Source organism: Vicia villosa, linkage group LG3 (assembly GCF_029867415.1).
Source record: "Vicia villosa cultivar HV-30 ecotype Madison, WI linkage group LG3, Vvil1.0, whole genome shotgun sequence".
NCBI lineage: Eukaryota > Viridiplantae > Streptophyta > Magnoliopsida > Fabales > Fabaceae > Vicia > Vicia villosa.
In genome coordinates, this window is record NC_081182.1 from 129,808,891 (window position 1) to 129,836,523 (window position 27,633).

The 27,633-nt window shown below is 39.0% G+C and overlaps 1 long non-coding RNA gene across 1 annotated transcript; it reads left to right on the plus strand.

Moving 5' to 3' along the window:
* The first annotated feature begins 10,799 nt into the window (after positions 1-10,799).
* On the plus strand, positions 10,800-12,021 carry LOC131656652 (uncharacterized). Its single transcript, XR_009300228.1, has 3 exons — positions 10,800-10,929; positions 11,023-11,142; positions 11,735-12,021. It is a non-coding gene; the product is annotated as an uncharacterized LOC131656652 (long non-coding RNA).
* Positions 12,022-27,633: the final 15,612 nt, after the last annotated feature.

Sequence of the window (27,633 nt, forward strand, 5' to 3'; positions counted from 1 at the left end):
TGTCATGGGAAGGTTGACTTCGCCGATAACAGATTTTCGTGATCCATCAAATGCTTTGACAACTACACCACTGAACTTCATAGGCATTCCTTGGTAAGACAAGCGAGCAAGAGTCGTCTTTGGCATCACATTCAAGGAAGATCCGGTGTCTACCAACACATTAGCCAAAGAATCTGACTGACAATTCATAGAAATGTGCAAAGCAAGATTGTGATTTTTACCCTCCTCGGGGAGTTCTTCATCACAGAAGCTTAAATTGTTACAAGCTGTTATGTTGGCTATTATCCCATCAAAATGGTCAACAGTCACATCATGGTCTACAAAAGCTTGATCCAAAACTCTCATCAGGGCTTCCCTGTGGGCTTCTGAATTCAACAGCAATGAAAGTATTGAGATTTTTGAAGGAGTCTGCATAAGCTGATCCACAATCTTGTATTCACTTCTTTTGATAAGTTTCAAAATTTCATCGAAGTCAGGATTGACATTGGTTCCACTGGACTGACCAACATCAGTGTTTGTATTACTAACAGGAGTTTCCACAGGGTTCCCCACTGGTGTATTCACAGGATTTTGCCCGGATGCAGGAGCAACAGGCTGTTTCGGAGGTAGCGGAGTATACACACGTCCACTTCTTGTTACACGACTTACATCAGCAATGTTTTCAACAGATGAGAGAGTAGGCAAAGGAACTTCTTGTCCATCTTTTATCATTGTAGCATTGTAGTTGTATGGAACTGCCTTGTCAGAGTTATAAGGAACAGGTCCAGGTAGAAAAATGATCAAAGGAGCAATAGGAACCTTCGGCTTGTTGTAAGTAACTTCCATGCGCTCAGGCATGTTGAAATGAGGAACGATGATGTTAACTGTAGGCATTTCCGAGTTGATATCTGAGACTAAAAGCTCATGCGGATAACATCCTATCATGTTAACTTCATTTTCATCCCTATTTCTGTAGATCTCAATAGTACCATTATCCAACAGTACTTGGAGATCTCTTCTCACAATCGAACACCCGTGAGGATCCACACAACATATTCTACAGGAACCGTATTGATGCTGGCGAAAATTCGGCCCCCGACAAAGAGTAGCGTGCATTTGTACCAAATCTGCTCTTGAGAAGTTGATATTATAGACTCGGTATTGGCCAGGACATCCATACACCATGTTTACAACATGCCCTCCATGATTGGGCAGCGGATTTGCTTGCACATTAGGATTCAATTTTCTGAAAGAGAGGAGATTAGACCTAACCAACCTCTGAACTTCATATTTCAAGGCTATGCAATGCTCAAGATCATGGCCAGGTGCTCCTTGATGATAAGGGCATGAGACCTCAGCTTTGTACCACCATGGGAGTTTCTCAGGTACTGGTGGTGGTGCTTTAGTTTGGATAAGGCCTCTTTCAATTAGTGCAGGGTACAATTCCGTGTAGGTCATCGGAATCGGATCGAACTGTGGAGCTCTTTGCACACGATTCTGATTATTGTTAAACTGTTGAGCCTGTGGTCGAGGCTGTTGTTGTTGAAACTGAGGAGTGAATCCCGGATTTGGTGTTGTGTTAACGACTGGTGTGATGGAAGCAACCTGTCGCTGACGATTGACGTTTCCTCTTGGCCTCCCTTGGGACACCATGTCAACACTTTGTTCTTTCTTCTTTGGGAAACCACTTCCAAACTTTTTGGTTCCACTCGAAGATCCACCTTCTTTAGTCAAACGTCCGGTTCGGACTCCTTCTTCTAGACGCATCCCCATGTTTACCATTTCGGTGAAATCACTTGGAGCACTAGCAATCATGCGTTCATAATAAAACGGACCGAGAGTATTCAAGAAGATCTTGGTCATCTCTTTCTCTTTTAACGGTGGATTAATCTGAGCAGCAGTTTCTCTCCATCGTTGGGCATACTCTTTGAAAGCTTCATGGTCTTTCTGAGCCATGGATCGAAGCTGATCTCTGTCTGGAGCCATATCCGAGTTATACTTGTATTGTCGGACAAAGGCCTCACCTAGATCATTGAAAGTCCGAATATTGGTGCTATCCAAGCCTGTGTACCACTTCAGTGCGGCACCAGTCAAACTGTCTTGAAAGTAATGGATAAGCAACTGATGATTATCTGCATAAGTTGACATCTTTCTGGCATACATCACAAGATGACTTTGTGGACAAGAACTTCCTTTGTACTTTTCAAAGTCAGGGACCTTGAACTTAGCCGGTATTTGTACACTGGGAACCAAACATAGCTCCTGGGCATTCTTTCCAAACAAATCTTTTCCACGAATAGCCTTGACTTCCAATTGAATCTTGTTAAACTGTTCTTGGAGATCTCCCACAAGACTTCGCTGATTTGTGCTATCACCCTGATCATGATAAATCTCATTGTCTCCGTAAGGAACAGTGTGAACCATAGGAGTCGGAACCGTCATAGTGGGTTGAGAAAGTGCCATAGTGACTTGAGAAAAAGTTACCCCTGAATGTGGAATAAAAGCCGAACCTTGTGCTGCAGGCGCTTCAGTTGTAGCTGTTTGAACCCCAGAGAAATTATGGCGGAAACCTGTACCAAAGCTGAAAGGCGGGCCCCAACCTTCTGGCATGGAGAAAGATGGAATACCGAATGCAACTGTAGAAACTGGAGTAGTGACTTCAGATGTTACCGTTGCTTGACTGTTAGGTGGCGGCGGCTGATTCTGTGCGGCCATTAAGGAGTCAACCAGAGTAGTGAGACTTTCCAACTTTTCCTGAAGAGTGGTCACTGTACCACGAAGCTCAATATTCTCTTGTTCAGAGTGTTCCATTACTCTTCTTCTGCTTGAACGAGTATTGTATCTGTGATCTGATTGCGAGCGTGGTCGAGAAACTTTGAGACGCGACAGCTTGACGATCTATTGGAGAAAGATCCAAAAGATGAGACTCTATACAACAGACTTGATATGCAGAATGATGTATGCAAAAAGAAATTTATGATTTTTCCAAACATTTTTAAAGATTATTTCCTTGCAAACATTTGAACACAAACAATTCTTTTATTCATTCATTTTTTTGTTTTTTATTGCAATAATGGGAAATGTTACAACATTGGAGCGTAGCTCCTTACAAAAGCAAATGATAAATAAAAAGCTAAACAATCCTAAACATCTTCATCAGACGAAGAACCAAATGCATTGTGCAGCTTGAGCTTCATGATTTCTTTCCCATAGTGAGCTTTCAATTCGGCCTTTTCGGTCCTCAGTTTGTCAACAACATTCTTCCAATCATCAGGAGTCGGAGCGTTGCTTGTTGAGCCTTCCAGATTTTTCTTGCTTTCTTTGATGTACCTTTTGATTGCAGCGTCTTTCTGACGAATCTTCTCATCTTTGCTCATGAGCCACCCATCTTGATAATAGAGAGTTTCTTCGTGATCTTTCACTCTTTTCTTCAACTTTCTATTTTCCACCTCAGTGCTACGAAACTTTTCTTCCCAAGCATCTTTTTCTGTCCTCATTTTAGCCAAAGTGTCTTGGTATTCCGCTATAGTGGGAATGTTGGGTCGTTGAGATACTGCAGGAAACATGGGTTTTTCATAAGCATAAGGCATTTGGAACTCCTTGGCTCTTTTCTTTACCCAGCAAGTGTAGGCGTCCATGGCAATGCAATTTCTTTCCTCGCCTTTTTCTTTCCATCGGACGTCGTACCAGGCTCTCACCATTCTTGCTTTCAACTTTTTAGGATTATCCCCTTCTCGATAAAAGTAACCTTCTACTGAGGGACCAATAGGTTTAACTGAATTTGCATACCCGAGTTGTCGTCGGGCCAGGACCGGATTGTAGTTAATTCCTCCTTGTGTACCAATGAGGGGTACGTTGGCGAACTCTCCACAACTTTCAATGGTTTCTGTACCGCAGCGAGCCAAGGTATACCAATGAATATCATTATTAGTAAGAGACATAAGTCTTCGAGGCCAACGCAAACCTTCTCGGTTTTCTGTGAAAATAGGAGACTCAGGTAAGTGTGAAACAATCCATTTGAACAACAAAGGTGCACAACATACAATGATTCCACCGCCTTGGCGATTCCTATGATGGACAGAGAAATACATGTCACCAAGTAAAGTCGGAACAGGATTTCCAATCAGAAAGATCTTTATGGCATTGATATCAACAAAGTTGTCGACATTGGGAAACAGAACCAACCCATAGATGAGCAAGGCTAGTATAGCTTCAAAAGCTATCATGCTACCAGTTTCGATGAAATCAAAGGCTTTCTTTATTAGGAAGTGTGAAGTTAAACCCGGGAGGTTTCCTTTGGTAGTCCAATTACTCTCTACTTCAGACTTTTTCATGTGGATACTTGATGCAATGACGTGTGACTTAGGAATGGCTTCCAAACCATTGAAGGGTATTTTGTCAGACACAGGAATACCTAAAAGATTGGCATATTCTTCCAAGGTCGGTACCAACTGGTAGTCTGGAAAGGTAAAACAACGGTAGACGGGATCATAGAACTGAACCAGAGTTTTGAGAAGTCCTTCATCAACATGAGTGTTCAAAATAGGCAAAAGCTTTCCATAACTTTTCCTAAAATTAGAAGGATCTTGTACAGAAGATGCTAACTCTATCAGTCTTTCTATATCATGCGTTTTGAAACCGTACTTTTTGGTATACCTTTTTTCCATAACTTAATCCTATAATGTTTGCAAAGAAAAATTTTTTTTTGGAAAAATCATGTTTTTTATGGAAAAAGATGGGTTTTTTAATGAATGTATGAATGCATGGATGCATGGATGCCACATATTCAAACATGGTAAAGCAAACATGGTAACGCAAACAGGGTAACGCGAACATGGTAACGCATACATGGTAACACAAACATGGTAACACAAACATGGTAACGCATAGGTTCAAAGGTCCAAAGTCACGAGCATGAGGTCAGAGAACCAAAAATGGGATAGATCTAGTTAATCACCTGCATGACATGTTCTACTGATACGTCAGAGTCTACATTTTTCTTTCGGATATTACCGGCCTTCCACAATTAAACTCATGAGCCAGTAATATTCTCAAGAAAAACTCGTCTGAGTGTGGTTCTCCGCATGACAACTAATCCAAGTCTTCACCTGAATAGTTTCTGCACCACAACCTAATAAGGCCAGGATGGGTTGGGGTTCTACGGTCTCTCAGCTTCTACAGTTCAATGAAAGTAATAATGTCTTCGCTACGAAACATGCTAAACATATATTACCAACAAGGAACCTCCACTGAGCGGAAGGATTCTCACGTGCGCCTGCACATGACTATACCCTCCACCTAATTTCTTATGTGTACTTAATCCGGGTTAGGATTTGTCCATAAGGTATCACTTGTAACAGAACCACACAAGTAACAGAACAAGAACCACACATATAACAAAAAATGAAATGAAAAATAAAATAAATAGAAATAACCCTTCCTTTGGAAACAATAAAAAGATGGTCCCCAGTGAAGTCGCCATTTTTCTGTCGCGGGCGAAAAATCGTTTTGTTCCTCTTTTTTGTGGATGAGACACCTGATGCCTTCTTTGGGCTCGAGTGCTCAAAAAAATGATATTTCTTTTGTATCGACCAAACTTTTTATTATTTCCAAAGTAGGAAAAAGAAAAAAGCTGCAATAACCTAAAAGTGGGGGGAGAGATCTTGGGTAAGAGGGTTGGTTATACGAAGGGAAGGTATTAGCACCCAACGTATCTATAGTACTCTATAGGTTTCTTTGCTTTGTTTTTCATTCCATGTTATTGAGAGGTTCTTGTGAAATAGGTGGGACCTAAGGTGTTTGTTTGATTACGCTCGCAAAGATCATCGCGATCCTCTGCATACATATCCCTTAGAGGGAATCATAGCATCTGTAGCTCGGGGTCTACGGGTGCTAAGGTTTGAATGGTTTGAGGGAGAAGTTTTGCTCGCCAAGGATCGACCTTGTGCCTACGTATTCTCAAAGGGATGTTGAGAAAGTCAGAGCAATCGTAGTTCCCACTTATGCTAGTGGAAGCAAAGGAAAATAGACAAATGTCGTCTAAATGCTAGATGTATCTAATCTATATCATCACATACATCTGTTTGTTTTTGTTTGAAAATCTTTTCATTATAAGCCCGGGGCCATGCCACTTAGGGTGCTTAGAATGATAAAGATGTTTTTGTTTGTTTAACCAGCCTTGTGGCAAAAACTTTCAATGAAGTCAGCCTTGTGACAAAAAGTTTTGATTAATCAGCCAGCCTTGTGGCAAAAGTTTCAATGAAGTCAGCCTTGTGACAAAAACTTTGATTAATCATCCAGTACGGTGGTAAAACAGTTTGATTGATTAGCCAGCCTTGTGGCAAAAAGAAGTTTGATTGATTAGCCAGCCTTGTGGCAAAAAGAAGTTTGATTGATTGATTGTTTGTGATGATATAGAAGAGATACTCCTAGCATAGAGATGAAAAATGTCTAATCTCCTAGGGTATTTGTTTTGGATATTTGGGATGCTTATAAGAAGCCCGTGGGTCCTTGTACGAAGCCCAAGAGGAGGCTATCCGAGGGTCCTTGCATTGTAAGCCCAAGAGGAGGCTATGGGAGGGACAATCCAGGGTCCTTGCATTGTAAGCCCAAGAGGAGGCTATGGGAGGGTCACTCGTTTGCACAAAGCCCAAGGGGAGGCGTGGTATAGTTGGTTTGAGCTCTTAGAGCGATTTCACCGGGAAACCATACTCTATGTCCTAACCTAAACTAGGGAGATTCTTTGCACGAAGCCCAATAGGAGGCTATGGGGAACCTAGTGTTGTACTAAGTTGAACAAGCACACATATCACACATATGAACAAGTACAAACAAATATGCACAAGTACATGAACAAATATGAACAGTTATATGAACAGTTATATATGACAAAGTGTGTGTATATAATGGAGTTTATGAAGGAAATATACCTGTAAGCATGATCCATTTGTATACACAGGGCTCGGGACTCACACTCGGGGAGAGGTCCACTTGAATTTATTCAAAGCTATGTAAACAGGTATTTACAAAGGGGCTTGGGACTTATACCTACATGGAGGCCCATGATATTTTTGGGAAGATTTAAAGAAAAACCTTCATTTTTGGTTTGTTATTCAAAGTTAAAAATCAAACTGATCGAGATATGTACAAAAGGCGTACAATGAAATACCTAATTTCATGTACTGGAGTGGGTATGTACAAAAGGGCTTGGGACTTATACCTACGTGGAGGCCCATGGTATATTGAAAAGTTTTGTTTCTTTGAAGTTTTGTTGTTTTGAAAATGATTTGAAAATTGTTTGAAAAGATTTTATTTTGAAGAAGTTTTATTGTTTTGAAAACTGTACAAAAGGAAAAGAAATGGGACTTACACTCTCTAATATTCGAGAGGCCCCTGTTTTATTTTCATAAAACAGGGTGGATGATTTGGAAATGATTTGAATGATTTGAAAACTGTTTTGAAAAGATTTTGTTTTGAAGAATGTTTTGGAAAACTGTACAAAAGGAAAAGAAATGGGACTTATACTCTCTAATATTCGAGAGGCCCCTGTTTTATTTTCATAAAACAGGGTGGATGGTTTGAAAAAGATGTGTGATTTGTTGTTAAAAAACTGTTTTGAAGTTTTGGAAAAAGTTTTCTGTACAAAGAAAGACGAAAGGGACTTATACTCTCTAATATTCGAGAGGCCCCACATCGTTTTGAAAATCAATTGATCAATTAAAAAAAGATTTAATCAATAGTTTCAAAAAGAAATGGTTTATTGTTTTGAAAAGAACGATTGCTCGTTTTAAAATGGTTTGAATTTTGAAAGAAATCAATTTAATCAAGATAAACAAAAGATTATCCTTAATTAACATTTAGATGATTAGGGTTTACTTCAAAAAATATTTACAAGTGATTAAGTTTGAAAATCAAATGAAAAATAATATTTTAAAGTATTAAAAAACACTTAAAACATGTCATTTTAAACCTATTTAAAAATGTATTAAATAAATCTTTTTTGATGATTTTTTTTGGTATTCATGAAATATGTATATTAAATGAGAAGTGTGCAAAAAATGAATAAAAAATGAGTTAATTTGATTAGCTAAATTAATTAATGAAGTTTGTTAAAAAAATGAAAGAAAAATAGTGTTAAAAAAATGTTTTGGTCCCTAAGGGTGTTGAACCCGTGACCTTATGCTCATCAGCCAAAACAACAACCAACTGAGCTGCGCGCGCAGCTTGTTAATGATACACGTTCATTTGATTATATTTAAAAACAAGTATTTGAATTTCTGAACAAAAAAATGGCGCCAAGAACACTATCCCCATTTGATTTTGAAAATTCTGAAAACTGAACCAAATTGATCAAGTGAAGGGTCTAACTCACTCGTTTTTTCACAAGGATCATGATGGTGGTCTTTAATTTCATTTATTTTTGCTCTAAGGTGATCAATTTTGTGATGAACACGAAGAACCCTAATTCTGAGATTGATCATGAAATCGTGTATGTGCAAGATAAATAGCAATTGATTGAGGGTTAATGATCCTCATAGGTGCAGAAACAAGATGGTATGTTCATATTTCATTTATGATGCATGATTCATAGAGTTTGAAGTTCATGAGCACTTACCTCAAAAACGGCCAAGCTGGAGATTGAATTTTGCGAAGGAGGTGTTACAGATGTTGTTGCTCGATCTGGACAGCTTCAATGAACCTTATGGAAGGTGTCTGGATGCTTGGAGTGAATTGAAAACACCTGGAGTAGTTGGAGGTACCCGATCTGCAGTTAAGCCTAAGTGTGAATCGAGCTCTATGATTTTGATGTTTCAGGTTGGTGATGATGATTGGGATAGTTCATATATGGTACATGGATGGTGTTAGAAGTGATAGTTTGGACAGAGATGAGCTAGAATGGATTTTGGCATGATAAGGTTCATTTCATGTTCATATGGAGGTGAGATGATGATTCTGAGTTTTGGGGTGATTAGGGGTGTGTGAGTGGTTCAAACACATCCCATATGATGTTTATGAGTTGCTAGAACCATCACTTTGGCCATAACTTCAAGGGTTTGAAGGTTGAGTTTTGTACCTCTTAGAAACTTAAGAAACTTGCATTCTAAGAAAGAAAGAGAAAGCCTATAATTTGTGAGACTTTGGTGTGTTTTTGTATGGAGTTTGGACCTCTATTTATAGGCCAAAGAGTCTGAACTCAGAGCTTTGCAACTTGATCAAAGTTTGATGATTTGGCTTAAGAGATAAAAAGGAATCTTTTACATTTAATGCAAAATGGTTAAAGTGACCAAACCATGGTTAAAACTCAAGCTTCTTATCCTCTTCCATTCTGATCTCAAATCAGAGAAAATATCTTCAATTATTGCCTCTTTGCATCATTGCTTGGATTATAGGTCATGTAGTCTTGAAACTTAGTGAAAAATGGTGAAAATTCAAGTGAAAATGATCACTAAATGCATAATTCAAAACCATAGCTACACTCCATATTTTTTCATGCTCTTGGACATTTTGGAAAGCTCATGTTGCATACTTCAAAACCCTAGTTGAAAGTTTCTTCAAGACCTTTAAGGAAATGGGTGAAAAAGATCCATGAACTTTGAGAAAAATGAAGTTTTAAGTGAAGTTTTCAAAAAGTACCAACTTTGAAGCTCCATATCTCTTAAATGGTTGATCTTATGGAAAAAAATTATATGTGTCAAAGTTGTTTATTGGATCAAAATCTACAACTTTCATGTTGGAAGTTTTTTTCAGTTTGTAGGTGAAATTTTGAGTTATTCCCCTCCAAAGTTTGGAAAAAACCATGAAAAACACTTAGAAAAATTTTCTAAGTATGAAAGTCAAACTTTTGACTTTTTGATTCTTGATTGATTTTCTTGATTTTTCTTGATCAAATGACTTCATACTTCATATATTGATGATTTTCAACTTCAAAAGTCATGGTTGACAGAAATTCCCCAAAAGTCAATGGTGATCTTGTACAGTTGACTTTTTTCAGACGAATCGCGTTTCTGGAGATTTCAAATGAAACATGCTATCCTCACCATATGAATGGTATGAATGGATCACATTGAAGCATTAGAGGATATTGAGCCATGTTTTGAGTTGTGGCACCATGTCCTGATTAAAAAGTCAGTTGTTCAGTGAATTAGGTCAAAAACCCTAATTGTCGACCTGATGAGATTGATGACTGTAGGTCTTGAATTGAGATGCAATTTCCATTGGATATTGTCATAGGGATTATTTGAGGATGATTGAAACCTTTGATTGACTTCCTGGGGGTTTTTAGGGTTTCCCAAATGTGATCCATGATTTCAGTCCCTGATAGTTCAAAACCCTGATCTGAGGATTTGTCTGATCAATCTTTGTGTAGGAGATGTCTTGAGCCAATGGATTAGGTCAAAGTGATGTACTTGGGGTCTTGAGGTCATGTCCCAAGTCATTAGGTCAAATCCTGAGCAAAAGTCAGGGGTGTGCTATCTTCAGTCAAAACCCTAATTCAGTCGATTCAAAGCTGTTGAGTTTGTTGAAATGAATCTCTGAGGACCAAATGTTGATTGGTTATGAAGATGATTCATTTGAGATGAAGGGAGAACAAAACCCTAATTGATTGTTACTTGTACTGATGAGTGATTTCCTGATTAAATCCTGCTGAGTCACAAGTAGCAAACACAAGCTATGCAATTTTGTTAGAGATGCAAATGATGCATATGCTATGATATGAGGTGGTATCTTAGGTCAAAAATTGGGGTATGACAGGTAGTTATGTTTCTGTTAGAGATTTTCTTCTGTAATTTCGAGTGCCTTTCTTTGAACTTATGCAGTGTCTTGGATACATAGGTCTGGTGATGATTCTTTGGATTTTAATAGCCTTGTGCATATAACAACAACATGACAAGCCCTAGTTCAAATTGATGCTGGGAGGACCCGCAGCGACATGTTTGAAACGGTTTAAAGGTACTCTTTTGACTTGGCTAGACTACTATAGAATATTGCTTCTTTGGGATTTTTGAATTGGTTTGAACTGGGTGCATATCATGTGTATGGCAGGTTTGGCTCAGTGCTATAAATAGACTTGGCGTAGCCGCGAACTAAACTTGAATGTGAATTGGAGTGGCTTGACAAACTGTTGTGAACATGGAGCTCAACTGTTTTCTTTTTCTTCCGCAGGTTTGGACTTTTCCTTCTGATTGTTGCTACTGTTAGCTTGCTAAGTTGTTAGGTTGGCTAGGTTTGAAATCAGTTTAGTGATAAAACTAAGTTAGTTGTTTACCAAAATTGAAATGTTAGTAATAACTGGTGATGGCTGAAAACATTGCAGGGTTGATGCTCTTCTTGTATCAATATATATGTATTGTTGTTGGTTCATACTGACTGCAGCTTGTTTGAGATGTACATTGATGAGTTAAACATGGCTTGAATATTATGATGTATGTTGGGTATTTGGTGTGGGTTATGTTTTTGTATTTGCACCTGTCTGAATGTGATTTGATGCGGTTGTTTAAGATGTTAGAAATCAAATTCTGTTAACATAGGTGTTAGGTTAGAAGAAATGTGGGGTTTTCTATTTATTTGGCAATTGGGACGGTTAAAGCGGTTAGCGAAAGGTCGGTTATGGTGAATGAAAAAGAAATTTGGAACTAAATGGTTAAGATCATTTGGTTTTTTAGTGAATGAGTTTATGCATGAGGGTAATACTTGGACTGTTGGAATGTTTGGACAGTTTTATTACTAAGCTAAGCTTGGTTTTGTTTTGTAACAGGTTTGGTAGTTTGAAGAAGGTGCTGGTCATGACACTATGAAATTCTTGGCAATTGGACGAAATCAAAACCGTGAAGGAAGAAGATGAAAAATTGAAGATGTTATAATGGAAACAATTAAGTTCTAGGATATAGGCCTGATAGTTAGTGTAGAGTTTGTGAGTAGAAATGACATATGACTTTTGAAACTTTTGGAGATGTTACTGAGTTGTATATTTTCTCGATGACAATGTAATTGAGTTGAAGTTGTAGTGGTGTACTGAACATGAACATGCCCTTGGATGAGAGAATCTGAATCTTGACTTAAAATGTGTAATACTTCTTTTTTATCAAAGTATTTTTGATTTTTACTCTTTTCCCTTCAATGCCTTTATTTGAATTTCAAATCCTTCTTCAATTTGCAACTTGAATGAAGTCATGATAAGAGAAACCCAAAAAGTGTAAAGATTGACTTTGGTCCAAAAGTCAACCTTGCTTGGTTGACTTTGACCAAAAGTCAAAGTCTTGACATTTTTCTCCAATCTTGCAACAATACACCGACTACATCATGTATGTCTGAATATTTGTAAAACCCAAGAATAATGACTTTCCATCCAATGGATTAAATGAGTCACACTTTGAATGATGAACAAAACCTAATTGAAACCTTAATGATGAAGAATAAGTCGCTTAATGGCAATGAGCTTGAACCTTAAAATGACGAAAGAGAATGTTAGTTGAAATAAGTCCTTGTGGTAAAGAAACCTTGATCCATTGGACCCTTGATCAATGCCATATACACTGGTCTCCTGAACCCAAGATTGCTTAATGAATGTATGATATGTTAATGCCCTAACGGAAGGATGATGTATATGAAATGAGAAGTCTAAGCCAGTTAGAAATTAAGGGTAGGACAAATTTGGGGTATGACATCTCTAAAGTTCAAAACGTTTGTTATTTAGTTTCCTTGAAAAACGACTCAAAAAAGACTCTTTGTTATTATTATTATGATGAATGCATGAATGCATGAATGCGCACACAAGAGTTTTTAGGAAACTTGGGGTAGAAGCGTGTAATTGTCATGGAGTCACGTCTCTAACCTCGCCCCAGGGTAAACTAAGGATTTTGATTTTTGTACCTGTAGAACGGGTTCTAGGGATCTCAGAGTTTTTGCTCAACCTTAAAGATACGTTGACTGGTATCTCCAAGAGAGTTTTCTCTGAGTGTAGTATCTGCGTGACAATTACTTTCGTAATCACCGCTCTACATCCTAAGAGGCTTTAAGTGGGGTTAAAGGGTTTCTAGGTCCTCCTGGTACAAATCAGTCTCGGAACGCATTGGCGCAGTTAATCACAACCAGCCACGAAAATCCCAAAAGTAGATTTGGGAACCAAGATTAGAGGCTTCATTGGGAAGACATCCTCAATCCTATCTAATGTTGCACTCAAATCCGGGTATAGGATTTTTCACCACAAGGGGGAATCAAGCACTTTCCCGATATAAAACCCATAAAAGTAAACAAGTATAAATGCAACAAACACCTGATATGACACAGAGGTTAGGCAGGACCTCTCTTGTTTGAGGGGGAATTTGGCATCCCTAATTCCTCATTAGGGTTGGATCAGCACGGTCAACCAATGGTTTGGATGAAAACCAAGGTTATTACTTGTCCCCAACAGAGTCGCCATTTTTCTCTGGTGTTGTTTTTTTATCTACCCGTTTCACTTGGGAGGACGGCACGCCAGACCCTTCACGCGAAATTTAGAAGGAGAGAGACGCTCTTGTGGGATGAATTTCATTTTATTTCTGCCTACGAGGAGGAAGAGGAAAAAGATCTCAAATAAACCCTAGGAGTTTTCTAGGTGTGGGGATTTCACCTAATCAAAAGTTCTGGAGTCCAGGAGGTCGGTTATACGTAGGGAAGGTTTTAAGCACCCTACATATCCGTAAAACTCTACGGGAACCTTCTCCGTGCCTATGTGTTTGTGTTTGTTAATTGATTGAGAAAGTTTCTCCTTTGTGCTAATTTTGGTTTTTTATTAGCTCGCTGAGATTCCTTGTGAATCTCATGCCTACATATCCCTAATGGAAGTCAGAGCTTTTTGTAGTTTGGGGAACTAATTAGGGAATGAATTGATTTTGGGTGCTTTGCTTGAAGCTCAAGGTTGAAGCTTGAATTAAATCTATGTTTACAGGAAAGAGACATAAAGTCATCTTTATAGAGAGGTATTTCTACTAGTCCACGACAAACATTTAAAGTGACAGAAAAGATGAGTTTGTTTCATAAGAGAGGGACCTTACTTGGTTGTGTGCAAGTATGCCTGTCGCATGTCTCTTGAATGAAAGAAAGATTCTCGACCAGTTTAGGGAAAGTGTACAAGTATGGGTGTGTGCGCCTCAGAGCATGCCTTTCAGAGTCCTAAATGGGAGAATGTTTGAAATTGAAATTGAAATGTTTGTATTTTGAATGTGGTGAAATAGGAGAAATATCTTTCTATAGAGATAAATCATGTCTATCTACTGTATGAAAGATTTGATTTTTACTGGCTTGTATGAGGCCTAAGCTTGAGGCTTAAAGAGTTTTTATTAACTCTAGGAGATGACTCCACTGGGAATGACTTTGACTGAGTGAAATTTGTGTTCTATATGCAGTCAAGAATTGTGGCTGACTCTAACTGGAAAGTGTTTGTTTTATTTGATTGATTTATTTAGTGTTCTGTAGAAAGCCCAGAATTGTGGCTGACTCTACCTAGGGAGACTCTAGTTAGCTTCGTGTGGCATTTCCTCTTCTTTCTATTCGCTGGTCAGCTTCGCGTGGGTCCCACCTGGAAGACTTGAATGCTGACTTATCCTATGTTGCACTTCTATCCACGCACGCCATGTACCTCTCCAATCTGAGCCACATGATTAATCCAGTCACTCAATCCAACACACCAGACACGCTAGTCCATACTATGGACTTTCTCATCAAACACACAGGATTAAAGATTTAATATACTTTTTATTTTATTTGATATAACTTGCAAAATTAATTTAAAATAGTTTTAAAAATCAAAAAAATATAATAAAAATATTTTTAGGTTTATAAAATAATCTATTAATTTTTGTCACAAAAATATTTTATTTTTCTTAATAATTAAAATATTTTGTTTAATTAATTAGTAAATATTTATATATTTTCTTTTTAATTATTTCAACCTATCAAAAAATCAGAAAAAAAAATGTTCTTTTTAGTAAATTTAGTTTATATATTATAGACTAATTTTGTACATAATTAGAATATTTTTCTCATTAAGTTTAACTTATGTGTATAATTGTTTATATAATTATATGTTAATTAGCTTAATAAATTTCCAAAACAACTTCAAAAAATCCAAAAAAATTAGTTTTTATTTTAAAATTATTTAACGAGCAATATGAACATATTTTAGACTTAATTTTTAGGTTTAAATTTTATTTCTATCTTTTTCTCATTTTAATTAAATTAATTATGCATTAATTCTAATTAAAATCAACTATCTAAAAAATCCAAAAATACTTCCCTTTATCTTATTGCAATTTAAATTCATAGATAAAGTGTATAGGTTGTCAAAATCATGTAAATAGCGTAGTTTACATTTCTCGCACAATCGATGTAATAGCGTAGATTTATTTCCCGCATTTTACATTCCCGCACTTTAAATTTCTGTACATATAAAACTGCGTGTATGTCAAAGATAAAAATGAGGCGCTAGATCACTAATCTTAAAAGACAAAAATATCTGAATCATAACACGATCAACTTGCACCTCTTAAGGTAATCCCTCTGTTACTCTTTTCAAAATCAATTCTACTGTTTCAAATGCAAATCCAAACTTTTGTTTACATCCGGTCAAAGGAGAATTTTCTAAAAGAAATAGGAAAGGACCTTATAAATCTAGGGTAGATCTCCTAATTGCTTGCTCAAATCAAAACAACAAATGTTTCACATGTTCACTGTTTTTCAAAACAAAACTTTAGAAAAAAAAGACAATACTTGGTATATATCCAAACAAGGATCATTACGAAGTTAAAGATCTTTTTTTTTCAAAAACATCTTTCGAAAGATAAAATACTTTGTATACATCCGCACAAGGATCATTACAAAGTTAATTTACAAAGGTATTTTAAGACCACATACAAGCATTTCAAAGCAAGACAAATGATTCAAACAAAGTGAGCTAAGCAATTAAGAGCCCATGGATAACCATGGATACAAAGGGGTGCTAAAACCTTCCCTTTGTATAACCTACCCCCGAACCCAAAATCTCTTAAAGGTCTTTTTCTGTTTCTTTTATAAACCTTTCCTTAATTGGATAAAATAAAAGTCGGTGGCGACTCTCTGATTTTCAAAGCTCAAAAATAAAAGAAGAGTCAGTTCGTATCTCACGAAAAAACCGAGGACGACAGAACTGGCGACTCTGCTGGGGATTTCAAAAACAAAATGTTTTCAAAAGGGGTTACCTTAGAGTTTAGATCACTTCGATGTTTTCAATTGCTTGTCTTGTTTGTTCAATTTTTCAAAGGTTTGTTTGGGTATTTACTTGTGTGAAAGATTCTAACCCGAATCTCGAGATACTTTAAGTATGTGACAATAGACCAAGGAAACTGTACGGCATGTACCGATATGGTTGATCTGGTAGTCACTGTTAGTGCGACACTTTGGTCTGTACTGATATCCCTTGAAAACGATCAAGGAGTACGTTAGGCCTCCGAAATGTCATTAAACACTAATTTTTCTCAGAACCTTTAGTTGAACTTGACTTGTGGCCTATTAAGTGACTAGCTTTGAAATTGATCGAAGTTAGTTATCCTCGAGGAATGTTTTGATCGGCCGTCCGAGTGCCGTATTGAGATGTTGTCTCCAAGGATCATAGAACTCGAATACTATTTTAGGACAGGTTTAAACCAACTCAACTTCAGTGGGGAGGGTATCACTTATAAACCTCATGACATCATAAGCATCATAAACATATCATTTTCACACTAATCATTTCAAGGATCAAAGAGTTTACCTTTGTTCTGTTGTTGCAAGTAATGGCTCCCGCTACCAGAGATTATATCCGGATCAACATCTCAACAGTACCATCTGAACTTAAGGACTTAATATCAGAATTTCCCAGAAATGCTCAATTCACTGAAAAGCACGGTCACCTACTCCATTTGGTTACCTCAAAATTTGAAGAAGACATGATACGGGTCCTGTTCCAGTTCTTTGATCCCGAACATCATTATTTTACATTTCCTGATTACCAGTTAGTACCCACTTTGGAAGAGTTCTCTGAACTAATTGGGTTACCTGTTCGAGATCAATTACCTTTCACTGGTTTAGAAAAGATTCCAAAACCTGAAATCATTGCTGCTGCCTTACATTTACGAAAGCCGGAAATCGAGACCAATTGGGAAACAAAGAGTGGAGTCAAGGGTTTGCTCGCCAAGTTCTTAATGGAAAAGGCTCGATTACTACTAGAAAACAGAAGTTACCTAGCTTTTGAAGAAGTTGTGGCTCTTTTGATTTATGCGTTGGTTTTATTCCATAATCCCGACCAGTTCATAAGTGTGCACATTATCAACATTTTCTTAACCCGCAATTCGGTACCTACTTTGCTGGGAGACATTCTAAATTCTTTACACACTCGTACTATGAAGAAACGAGGAACTCTTATGTGTTGTGTACCACTGCTGGCTAGATGGTTTACATTACACCTTCCCCGATCAGTGTTGAGAAACAAACAAAGGATGCAATGGTCTCGCAGGATTATGTCTTTGTCTCATTCAGATATCCGGTGGAACAACTTCTTTCAAAGAGACATCACTCTCATTGACCATTGTGGGGAGTACCCTAATGTGCCACTCCTTGGCATCAGGGGAGGCATCACTTACAACCCCTCTTTAGCTTTGCGCCAATTTGGATATGCACGAAGAAACGGTCCTCATGACATGATTATCCGTGGCATTGTGTTCGACTACGAAGATGATTCCCAAAGGTGTCGACGAAGATTTATACATGCTTGGGGCAGTGTCTACAAAGTAGAAAGCAAGACTTTAGGACAATGGAACTCTATTCCCATGGTGCCTTACCTCAAATGGGTGCGTGCTCGTGCTTAGAAGTTCATCATGCCATATCCCGCTATTCTACCTGTGACTATTGAGCCAGAAGTCGAAGGGGACGAACCTCGAGGTATTCTACATCCGGACATGCCAACTGACTTGGAAGAACTGCAGAAATCTTGGGTTCAACTAAGAGAAGAAAGAGACACCTTCAAAGCACACTGTCAAGACTATGAGAGGAAAGTGTTGGAGCTCACCAGACAACTCCAGGAAGAACAGCAGATCAACACGTTTCTGGGTGCAAAGAGAAAGCGTCCATGGGAGGCTTGAGAAATCCTTTATTGTCTTTATTTTATTCTCTAAGCCCAAAAAGAGGCAAAGAAAAGAAAAAAGAAAAAAAAGAGACAAAAGAAAAGAAAAAAAAAGAAATAAATTGTTTGACTAATAAATGTTTGTTTCTCTTTTGTTTAAACAAATTTGAATTCTAAGATCCTTGAAAACATTGCATATACATTTCATTCATAAACATTGCATAACAGGTTCACATAACAGGTTTCTCATCTCCTTGTTGTTTATTTCAATCAGGAGGGGTGGATTCTGAAACAAGCATCAAGAATCTCGAAGCACAAAACGCCTAAGTTCAGACGGTAATTTTGGTGCTAGCAAAGGGGCAACAAGAACTGAAAGCCCTGATGATCAAGAAGAAAAAGAAGCCCAAAGGATCTGTAGGCTTAAGTCACCTTGCAAGGAAGGTTAAAATCCCTGTCAGGAGGTCCAAAAAGGCGCCGATCCCTGAAGTAGTCGGTGAAGGTGATCAAGGAGACAATCACAGCAACCAGGGTTCTGCCAAACACTCCCTCTCTTCAAACGAAGAAGATTATCACTCCAAAGACGAACAGGGTGATAGCAAATACCAGCTGTTGGAAGAACGCATGAAAGCTATGGAGATACAAAAAATACCAAGTTTAGACTTCAATGATCTAGGACTCGTCTCAGATGTTGTTATCCCTCCAAAGTTCAAAGTTCCTGTCTTTGCAAAGTATGATGGAGTCTCTTGCCCAAAACTGCATCTAAGGTCCTTTGTGAGGAAGATACTACCTCATACGGCAGATAACAAATTGTGGATTCATTTCTTCCAGGAAAGTCTGTCGGGTACACAACTCGAGTGGTACTACTATCTGGAAAGTGCAAAAGTTCACACCTGGGAAGATCTGGCTGTTGCTTTCTACAAACAGTATCAATACAACGCTGACCTTGCACCAACCCGTACTCAACTACGAGGCATGACTACTGCACCAAAAGAAAATTTCAAAAAGTATGCACAAAAGTGGAGAGATCTAGCTGGAAGGGTTCAACCACCCTTATCTGATCTCGAGCTGGTCGACAAGTTCATGGGCACTTTAACTGGCCCTTTCTACAGTCATTTGCTGGGAAGCTCGTCGTCAGGTTTCACTGACCTGATATTAACTGGAGAACGTGTTGAAAGCGGTATTCAAAGTGGGAAAATTCAAGTAGGCTCCTCCTCTGGTACTACAAAGAGGCCCATCAGTGGGAGAAATGAAGTCAATACAATGCACAGTCAGAAAAGTCGCAAAAGTGAGCATCACCAATCTGTAGGGGCTGTTCTGATCTCTGCATCTGCACCTCAAAAAGATCAACCGCCAAAGTATACGCGTCGACCAGATGCACTAAGAAGAAATTTCACTAGAATCAATATGCCAATCTCTCAAGCATTGCAGCACTTTTTAAAAGAAAATATGATCACATTGAAAGACCCTCCAAAGAATGTCAACACTTCCTCTCCGAGTTATCGCCCCGATGCAACATGTGCATACCATTCCAATTGTCCAGGAAATGACGCAGATCACTGTTGGGCCCTGAAAAATAAAATACAAGACATGATAGATGCTGGAGAAATTGAATTCGATCCTCCAGAGACTACAAATGTCATCACTGCACCTATGCCAAAGCACGACAAGACCGTTAATGCTATCATAGACACTGTTTATATCTATGATGTGAGAGAATTGTCAACTCCGCTCCTTGAAGTCAAAAGAAAGCTAATACGAGCTGGTTTTTTCCCAGGTTGTGACCCTGATTGCTTTTATTGTGCACACCTACCCAATGGTTGTGAGAATCTGAAAATAGGAATTCAAAAGTGGATGGATCGTCGTATCATTATGTTTGAGAGGCTCCCTTCTATGGACAATTTATGCGAAGTTTTTTCAAATGGGATGAGGATAGAGGACGTCTTAGTGGTTTCTAACATACCATTGAAAATCCCTACAAAAACTCCTTTCAAAATTTCCGCTGTACCCAAAGTGGCATCTGTAATCATCACCAGTCCGGCTCCATTTTCATACTCCTCAGACAAAGCTGTCCCGTGGAATTATGACACTAATGTCTATGTCCATGGAGTTAAGCAAGACACCTTGACTGAAGAGGCCATGAATTTTACTACTCCAACAGTTGATAATATTGTGGGTACAAGTAAGATTACGAGAAGTGGAAGGATCTTTTCACCAGAAATTTCTCCAAATGTTGCTGCTAATCCAGTCCAGGTCCCAGTTCCTAATCAAGATATCAACGCTCGAGGCAAAGAGAAACTAGTTGAACCAGTTCAAATACCGGTGGAAGTCACTGTTGAAGATCCGTCGAGGCAAGAAATGGAGGAAATACTGAAAATCATCTGCAAAAGTGATTACAATATTGTCGAACAACTGGGGCACACTGCTTCAAAGATTTCAATGCTGTCTCTGCTAAAGTATTCAGAAGCTCATGCCAAGGCCCTGATGAAGTTCCTGAAAGCTGCACATGTACCACAGGAGATTTCAGTTGATCAATTTGAAAATTGTGTTGCCAATCTAACAGTGAATAACGGTCTCGGTTTCTCTGATGCTGATTTAACCCCTGCTGGGAAAAATCACAATAAAGCCCTGCACATCTCTATTGAATGTAACGGCACCACTCTGTCTCATGTGCTGGTAGACAACGGTTCCTCTTTGAACGTGTTACCAAAAGCAGTACTGGAAAGACTTGACTTCGAAGGAGTTGTGTTACAACCAAGCGATGTTGTGGTAAGAGCCTTCGACGGCTCAACAAGAACAGTGTACGGGGAAGTTAAGCTCCCAATCAGAGTGGGCTCTCAGATCTTTGATTCTACCTTTTACGTGATGGAAATTCATCCAGCATACTCCTGTTTACTAGGACGCCCTTGGATACATGGGGCAAGCGCTGTAACTTCTACCCTGCATCAGAAGTTAAAATATTCGGTAAAAGGCAAGGTGGTCACAGTTTATGGCGAAGAAGAATATGTGGTTAGCCACCTGAGTAACTCCAAGTATGTTGAGATGGATGGCGAATTCATCGAAACCCCCTGCCAATCTTTTGAAGTGGTCCCTCCAGATGTCTCTACTGCCAAACATATTTCTGCTACTCCTGCTACAAAAATAACTCCAACTATGGCTTCTCTCAAAGATGCTAAAGCTGTGATCGAAGAGGGTGGTTGCACAGTATGGGGACAACTCCTTGATGTACCTTACTAGTTCGATAAGCTAGGTCTGGGCTATGCTAATGGAACTCAAAAGAACGATCAAAGTCCTCGTTCTGGAGGATTAATGTCACATTTCATCAGCCAAGGAGTAAATGCTATTGAAGATGAAGTTCCACCTATCTCCAAGGAAATTTGGGATACTTTGGGAGAACCAAGCCGCAGGTACGATTTTCTAGTAAAGTACACTGCTCCTCAGAGTTCTTTTATTGCCATTGAAGATATCGCCCCAACTGGATGGGGTGATCAGTTTGAAGATTGCAAAAGTTTCACAAGTTCCATTACTGAGCAATACCAAAGTCCACCTAGTCCAAAAGAAGTCAGGGATACGCTGGGAGAACCAAGTGGTAAATATGAATTTATGGTGAAGTATTCCGCTCCCCTAAGCTCGCAAGTCGCTATTGAAGACATCACCCCAACTGGATGGGATCAACATTTCGAAGACAATATGACACTCACAAGCCCTGTCGCTCCAAATGAAGTCTGGGAAACACCAAATAACGAGAATGATTTCCTGATGCAGTACACTGCTCCCCAGAATGCACAAGTCTCCCTCAAAGACATCATTCCAACTGAATGGGACGATCTTATCGGGTATCTCGCTCAGCCAACAGAGGTATCTCAGCCTGGGCTCTCGTATCCAGCAGAGTATCTTGCTCATCCTGAAGGATCAACAGCTCATTTCATCACTAAAGAAATCAATGTTGTGGAAGACGAAGAAGACAGCTGGATACTCCCTGCTCACAACAATAGATTGAACAACTGGGAAACTGAAGATGTGATCTCCTTTGATCAGGAGTAAATGCAATTTCCTGTTTTTGTTGTTTATATGTTCAAAGATAAAAATGGTTCCTGTACTATCGAACCATGAACTTAAAAGCCAGGTGCCTTACCCGAAGCACACTGGTCCTTTTTATAAGGGTTTGTCATACCATGATCATGTTCATTCAATAAAATCATGGGACGTTTGCATATTCAAATTTTGTGATCCTTTTTTGTTTCTTTCTTTGCTTTATGCATTTTCAAATAGCTATGTGTTCTTACACACACCCACATAATAAATGCAGATTCACATTCACTCTGGATCCTGTTGATAACGATTCTGCTATTGCCAGTCATGACTTTGAAAATACGATCTACCAAAATAAGGACAAAAGTGAGGAAGATTGTGAAGTACCTAGGGAACTTGCAAGGCTATTAGAACAAGAAGAAAAAACTATACAGCCGCATGAAGAACCAATTGAAGTTATCAACCTGGGCAGTGACGAAGAAAAGAAAGAAGTCAAGATAGGGGCTGATCTAGAAGACAGTGTCAAGCAAAGACTGATTCAAATGTTACAAGACTACCTTGAGATATTCGCTTGGTCCTATGAAGATATGCCTGGCCTTGACACGGTTATTGTGGTTCATCGCCTGCCGATCAAAGAAGGTAGCACGCCAGTTAAGCAGAAATTGCGGAGAAGTAGGCCCGACATGTCCAAGAAGATCAAAGACGAGGTTGAGAAACAATTCAACGCTGGCTTTCAAAAATTTGTAAGTTATCCTCCATGGATAGCTAACATAGTGCCTGTGCCTAAAAAAGACGGGAAGGTCAGAATGTGTGTAGACTACAGAGATCTGAATCGGGCAAGCCCCCAAGATGATTTCCCTTTACCTCACATCGATGTACTGGTTGACAATACTGCACAATGCAAGGTATTCTCCTTTATGGATGGATTCTCAGGATACAATCAAATCAAGATGGCGCCCGAAGACATGGAAAAGACAACCTTCACAACACCCTGGGGAACCTTTTGTTACAAAGTAATGCCCTTTGGTTTAAAGAACGCAGGAGCAACATATCAGCGTGCAATGGTAGCTCTGTTCCATGATATGATTCATCAAGAAATAGAGGTTTATGTCGATGATATGATTGCAAAGTCCAACACCGAAGAAGAACATCTGGGTCATCTGCACAAGCTGTTTGACAGACTCAAGAAGTACAGGTTGCGACTGAATCCAAACAAGTGTACCTTTGGAGTAAGATCCGGTAAACTCTTAGGTTTCATCGTCAGCAGCAAAGGTATTGAAGTTGATCCTGCCAAGGTCAAAGCCATTCAAGAAATGCCTATACCCCGTACCGAGAAACAAGTCAGAGGATTCTTGGGACGTCTGAATTACATCGCCAGATTTATTACCCATATGACTACTACTTGTGTGCCGATCTTCAAATTGTTGAAGAAAGATCAAGTGGAAAGATGGAACAAAAAATGCCAATTAGCCTTTGATAAGATCAAAGAATATCTTCAAAAACCACCAATCTTGTTACCACCAGTGGAAGGAAGACCTCTGATAATGTACCTAACAGTGTTAGAAGATTCAATGGGGTGTGTACTGGGACAACATGATGAGTCTGGCCGAAAAGAGCATGCAATCTACTATCTTAGCAAAACGTTTACCGATTGTGAAACAAGATACTCACTGCTCGAGAAAACTTGTTGTGCCTTGGCATGGGCGGCTCGCCGACTAAGACAGTATATGCTAAACCATACCACTTTCCTGATCTCCAAAATGGATCCTATCAAATATGTGTTCGAAAAACCTGCTCTCTCTGGAAGAATAGCAAGATGGCAAATGATTTTAACAGATTATGACATCCAGTACACTTCACAAAAAGCAATCAAAGGAAGTGTGGTAGCTGATCATCTAGCTCATCAAGCAGTGGATGATTATCAAGCATTAAACTTTGACTTCCCAGATGAAGACATTATGCTAATTACTGACTACAAATAACCAGGACCAGAGGAAGGACCCGAGCCAGGATCCCGATGGATTATGGTTTTTAATGGAGCCTCTAATGCGCTTGGCAATGGCATCGGAGCCGTGATCGTTTCTCCTGCAGGAGGACATACACCATTCACTTCCAGATTATGTTTCAACTACACTAACAATATAACCGAGTATGAAGCATGTATTCTGGGTCTTAAAGCTGCAATCGATCTGAGAATCAAGTTCCTGGAAGTCTATGGAGACTCGGCTCTTGTAATTTATCAAGTCAAAGAGGAATGGGACACGAAGCACCCGAATCTAATTCCATACAAAGAATATGTGCTGAGTTTGATCCTTATTTTGAAGAAATTACTTTTGAACATATCCTGCGCGAAGAAAATCAACTAGCTGATGCTTTAGCTACCATGTCATCTATGTTCAAAGTCAGGTGGGACAATGAGGCGCCAATGGTCACCATTTACAGACAGGATGAACCAGCCTATTGCAATGAGGTCAATACCGAAGGAGCGGAAGAAAAACCATGGTTCCATGAAGTAAACAGATATCTCGAAGTCCAAGAATACCCTGAAGGGGCATCCATAAACGATAGAAAGTTTCTAAGAAGATTTGCCTCCAAATTCTTTCTAAGTAATGGAATCCTGTACAAACGAAACCATGACTCGACTTTGCTTCGTTGTGTGAACAAGAAGGAAGCAGAACAGATTATGGAAGACATACACGATGGTGCCTTTGGTACTCATTCAAGTGGACATACAATGGCTAAAAAGATTCTTAGTCCCATTAAACGTTCTGACGGCTCCTTGGCCTTTTGCAATGTGGGGAATTAATATGATTGGAGAAATCAAGCCTACTGCCTCCAACAGACATCGCTTTATCCTGGTCGCTATTGACTACTTCACAAAGTGGGTAGAAGCAGCCTCGTTTGCTTCAGTCACCAAGAATGTTGTGGCCCGGTTTATCAAGCATAATCTCATTTGTCGGTATGGCATCCCTGAAAGGATCATCACAGACAATGGCACAAATTTAAACAACAGGATGATTACTGAACTCTGCATGCAATTCCAGATCAAACATCATAATTCCTCTCCATATCGACCAAAGATGAATGGCGCCGTAGAAGCTGCCAACAAGAACATCAAGAAGATCATCCAGAAAATGACGGTAACCTACAAAGATTGGCATGAGATGTTACCTTTTGCTCTTCATGGTTATCGCACATCAGCGCGTACTTCAACAGGGGCAACTCCATTCTCCTTAGTCTATGGTATGGAGGCAGTTCTTCCAATTGAAATTTAGATTCCTTCCCTAAGGATTATGAAAGAAGCTGATCTAGACGAAGACGATTGGATTCAGACTCGGTTGGACCATATAAACTTGATTGATGAGAAGAGGCTCGCAGCTATTTGTCATGGTCAATTGTACCAGAAGCGTATGATCAAAGCCTTCAACAAGAAAGTCAAAAGTCAGGCATATCAAACTGGTGATTTAGTTGTCAAACGTATCATTTTACCACAAGGTGATCCCAGAGGCAAGTGGACTCCCACTTATGAAGGACCATTTGTAATCAAGAAGGTATTCTCCAGCGGAGCCATGTTGCTTACCACTATGGACGGCGAGGATTTCCCACACCCTGTAAATGCGGATATAGTCAAAAAGTACTTCGCTTAAAGAAAAACTCGCTAAGTTGAAAACCTGAAAGGGCGACTTAGGCAAAAATGAGCGTCTCGGTGGATTGAAAACCTGAAAGGGCGATCCAGGCAAAAGTTAGAGACTAAAAAAATAATAATTATCCCGGTAGGCTGAAAACATGAAAAGGCAGCCTGATCAAAAGTTATGAATAAAGCGTACGACTATGTCTCGTTTGGCTATCTACTCACCTTCAAGGTTCAACACATCAAAGGCACCAATCAGTTCAATCATTTTCTTCCAAAAGGTGAGGGATGAGATGCTCGAAGATAGATTTGCAATAGCAGAATTGAAATTTGACTGGATTGTTTTCACTTAGCTATTTCCCTTTATAAGTACTTTTCAAAGTTTTATGACAATTTCCTACTACTAGGATTTTTGTCTCCTTGTACTAATCCGCCTATTATGGCTCTCTTTCAAAATCAATACAGTTCATGCTCAAAATCAATGTTTCCATTTTTTCTGTTTTGAATACGTAAACGTCCCAATGATAATTTTGAATGAACATATGCATTTGAATATGACTGATGTTTATAAGAAAAAAAAACAGGAATAGCATTCAGGTAATGTCCCAATCACCTGAACATCATCCCGAAACCAGCATCAGAAGAAAAGTTCCCCAACAGAGATACGTTTCTTGGCAAAATCATCAATGAGATTTTTCTCTCCAACAAAGTGATTCGAGAAACCTTATTCCCCAGCAGGGCTGTTCAAGATCATTATCCCCAGAAGGTTTGATCCTCCACACCGAGGCTTGGTCAAATAGTGCATCAGAGGATTACGAATCTTTCTTATTCCCACTCAAAGGGCATCAAAATCAGAACTTTCAAATTATCCTTCATCCTCGAACGGTAGTCAAATATCCCTCAACAGAACACCCTAGTCCGTAAGGAAGTTCCCCAGCTGAGTGTACTCGAACAAGATAGCAAAGATCATCAACAATCACAATGCCTTCGTTTCCAAAATAGCAAGCAGGGATTTATTTTCCCAACCAGAAGTTTGATACGCTCTAAATTGCATAAGTCATACATCATACGCATATTCATACATAGCATATAATGTTTCATGACAAACGCATACATAACATGCACGTTTCTCATTTAGTTTGAGAATCTCAACATATACATTACATGCATCATGACATTGCATGTTACTAACTTGATTTTTCAGGTGGACGAATATCCTCAGCAAAGTTATTCTCAATCACATGTAGTGTTCCCTTGGATTCTATTCAGACGAACATTCCTCTCAGATATAATCAAGCCAAAGATTCATTCTGAAGAGATCTCTCTTTCCAAATCACCTATCAACTCAAAACAAGCAACACATATCAAAGTCGATACCTTGGACGGTTCCTAAATGATCTACCTTCAGATCTAAGTCGATACCTCAGACGGTTCCTTAATGATCCACCTTCAGATCTAAGTCGATACCTTAGACGGTTCCTTAAAGCAGTCAATCTTCAAGATCCAAAGCGATACCTCAGACGGTTCCACATAGATCAACTTTCAAAATCTAAAGCGGAAAAACTTTGGACAGTTCCGTAACGATCAGCCTCCAAGATTTAAAGCGGTAACCTCGGACGGTTCCGTAACGGTCAACGCAGAGGTTTTTAAATCCTTCATCAAGATATAATCAATGGATTCATTCTGATGAATAAACCATCAACACATTCGCTAGATGGTATCTGAAAGCCCATCTCAGGTAATGTTTTGATCTGCCAACGACATTTCTTAGACAGCACTCAGTGCAAATTCCAACATCACTTCCGGTGGAGGTAAGTGCAAATTTTCAGGGCATCTAAATATTCAATCATCTTCTACCTTCAGAAGATTGAATAGGGGCAAC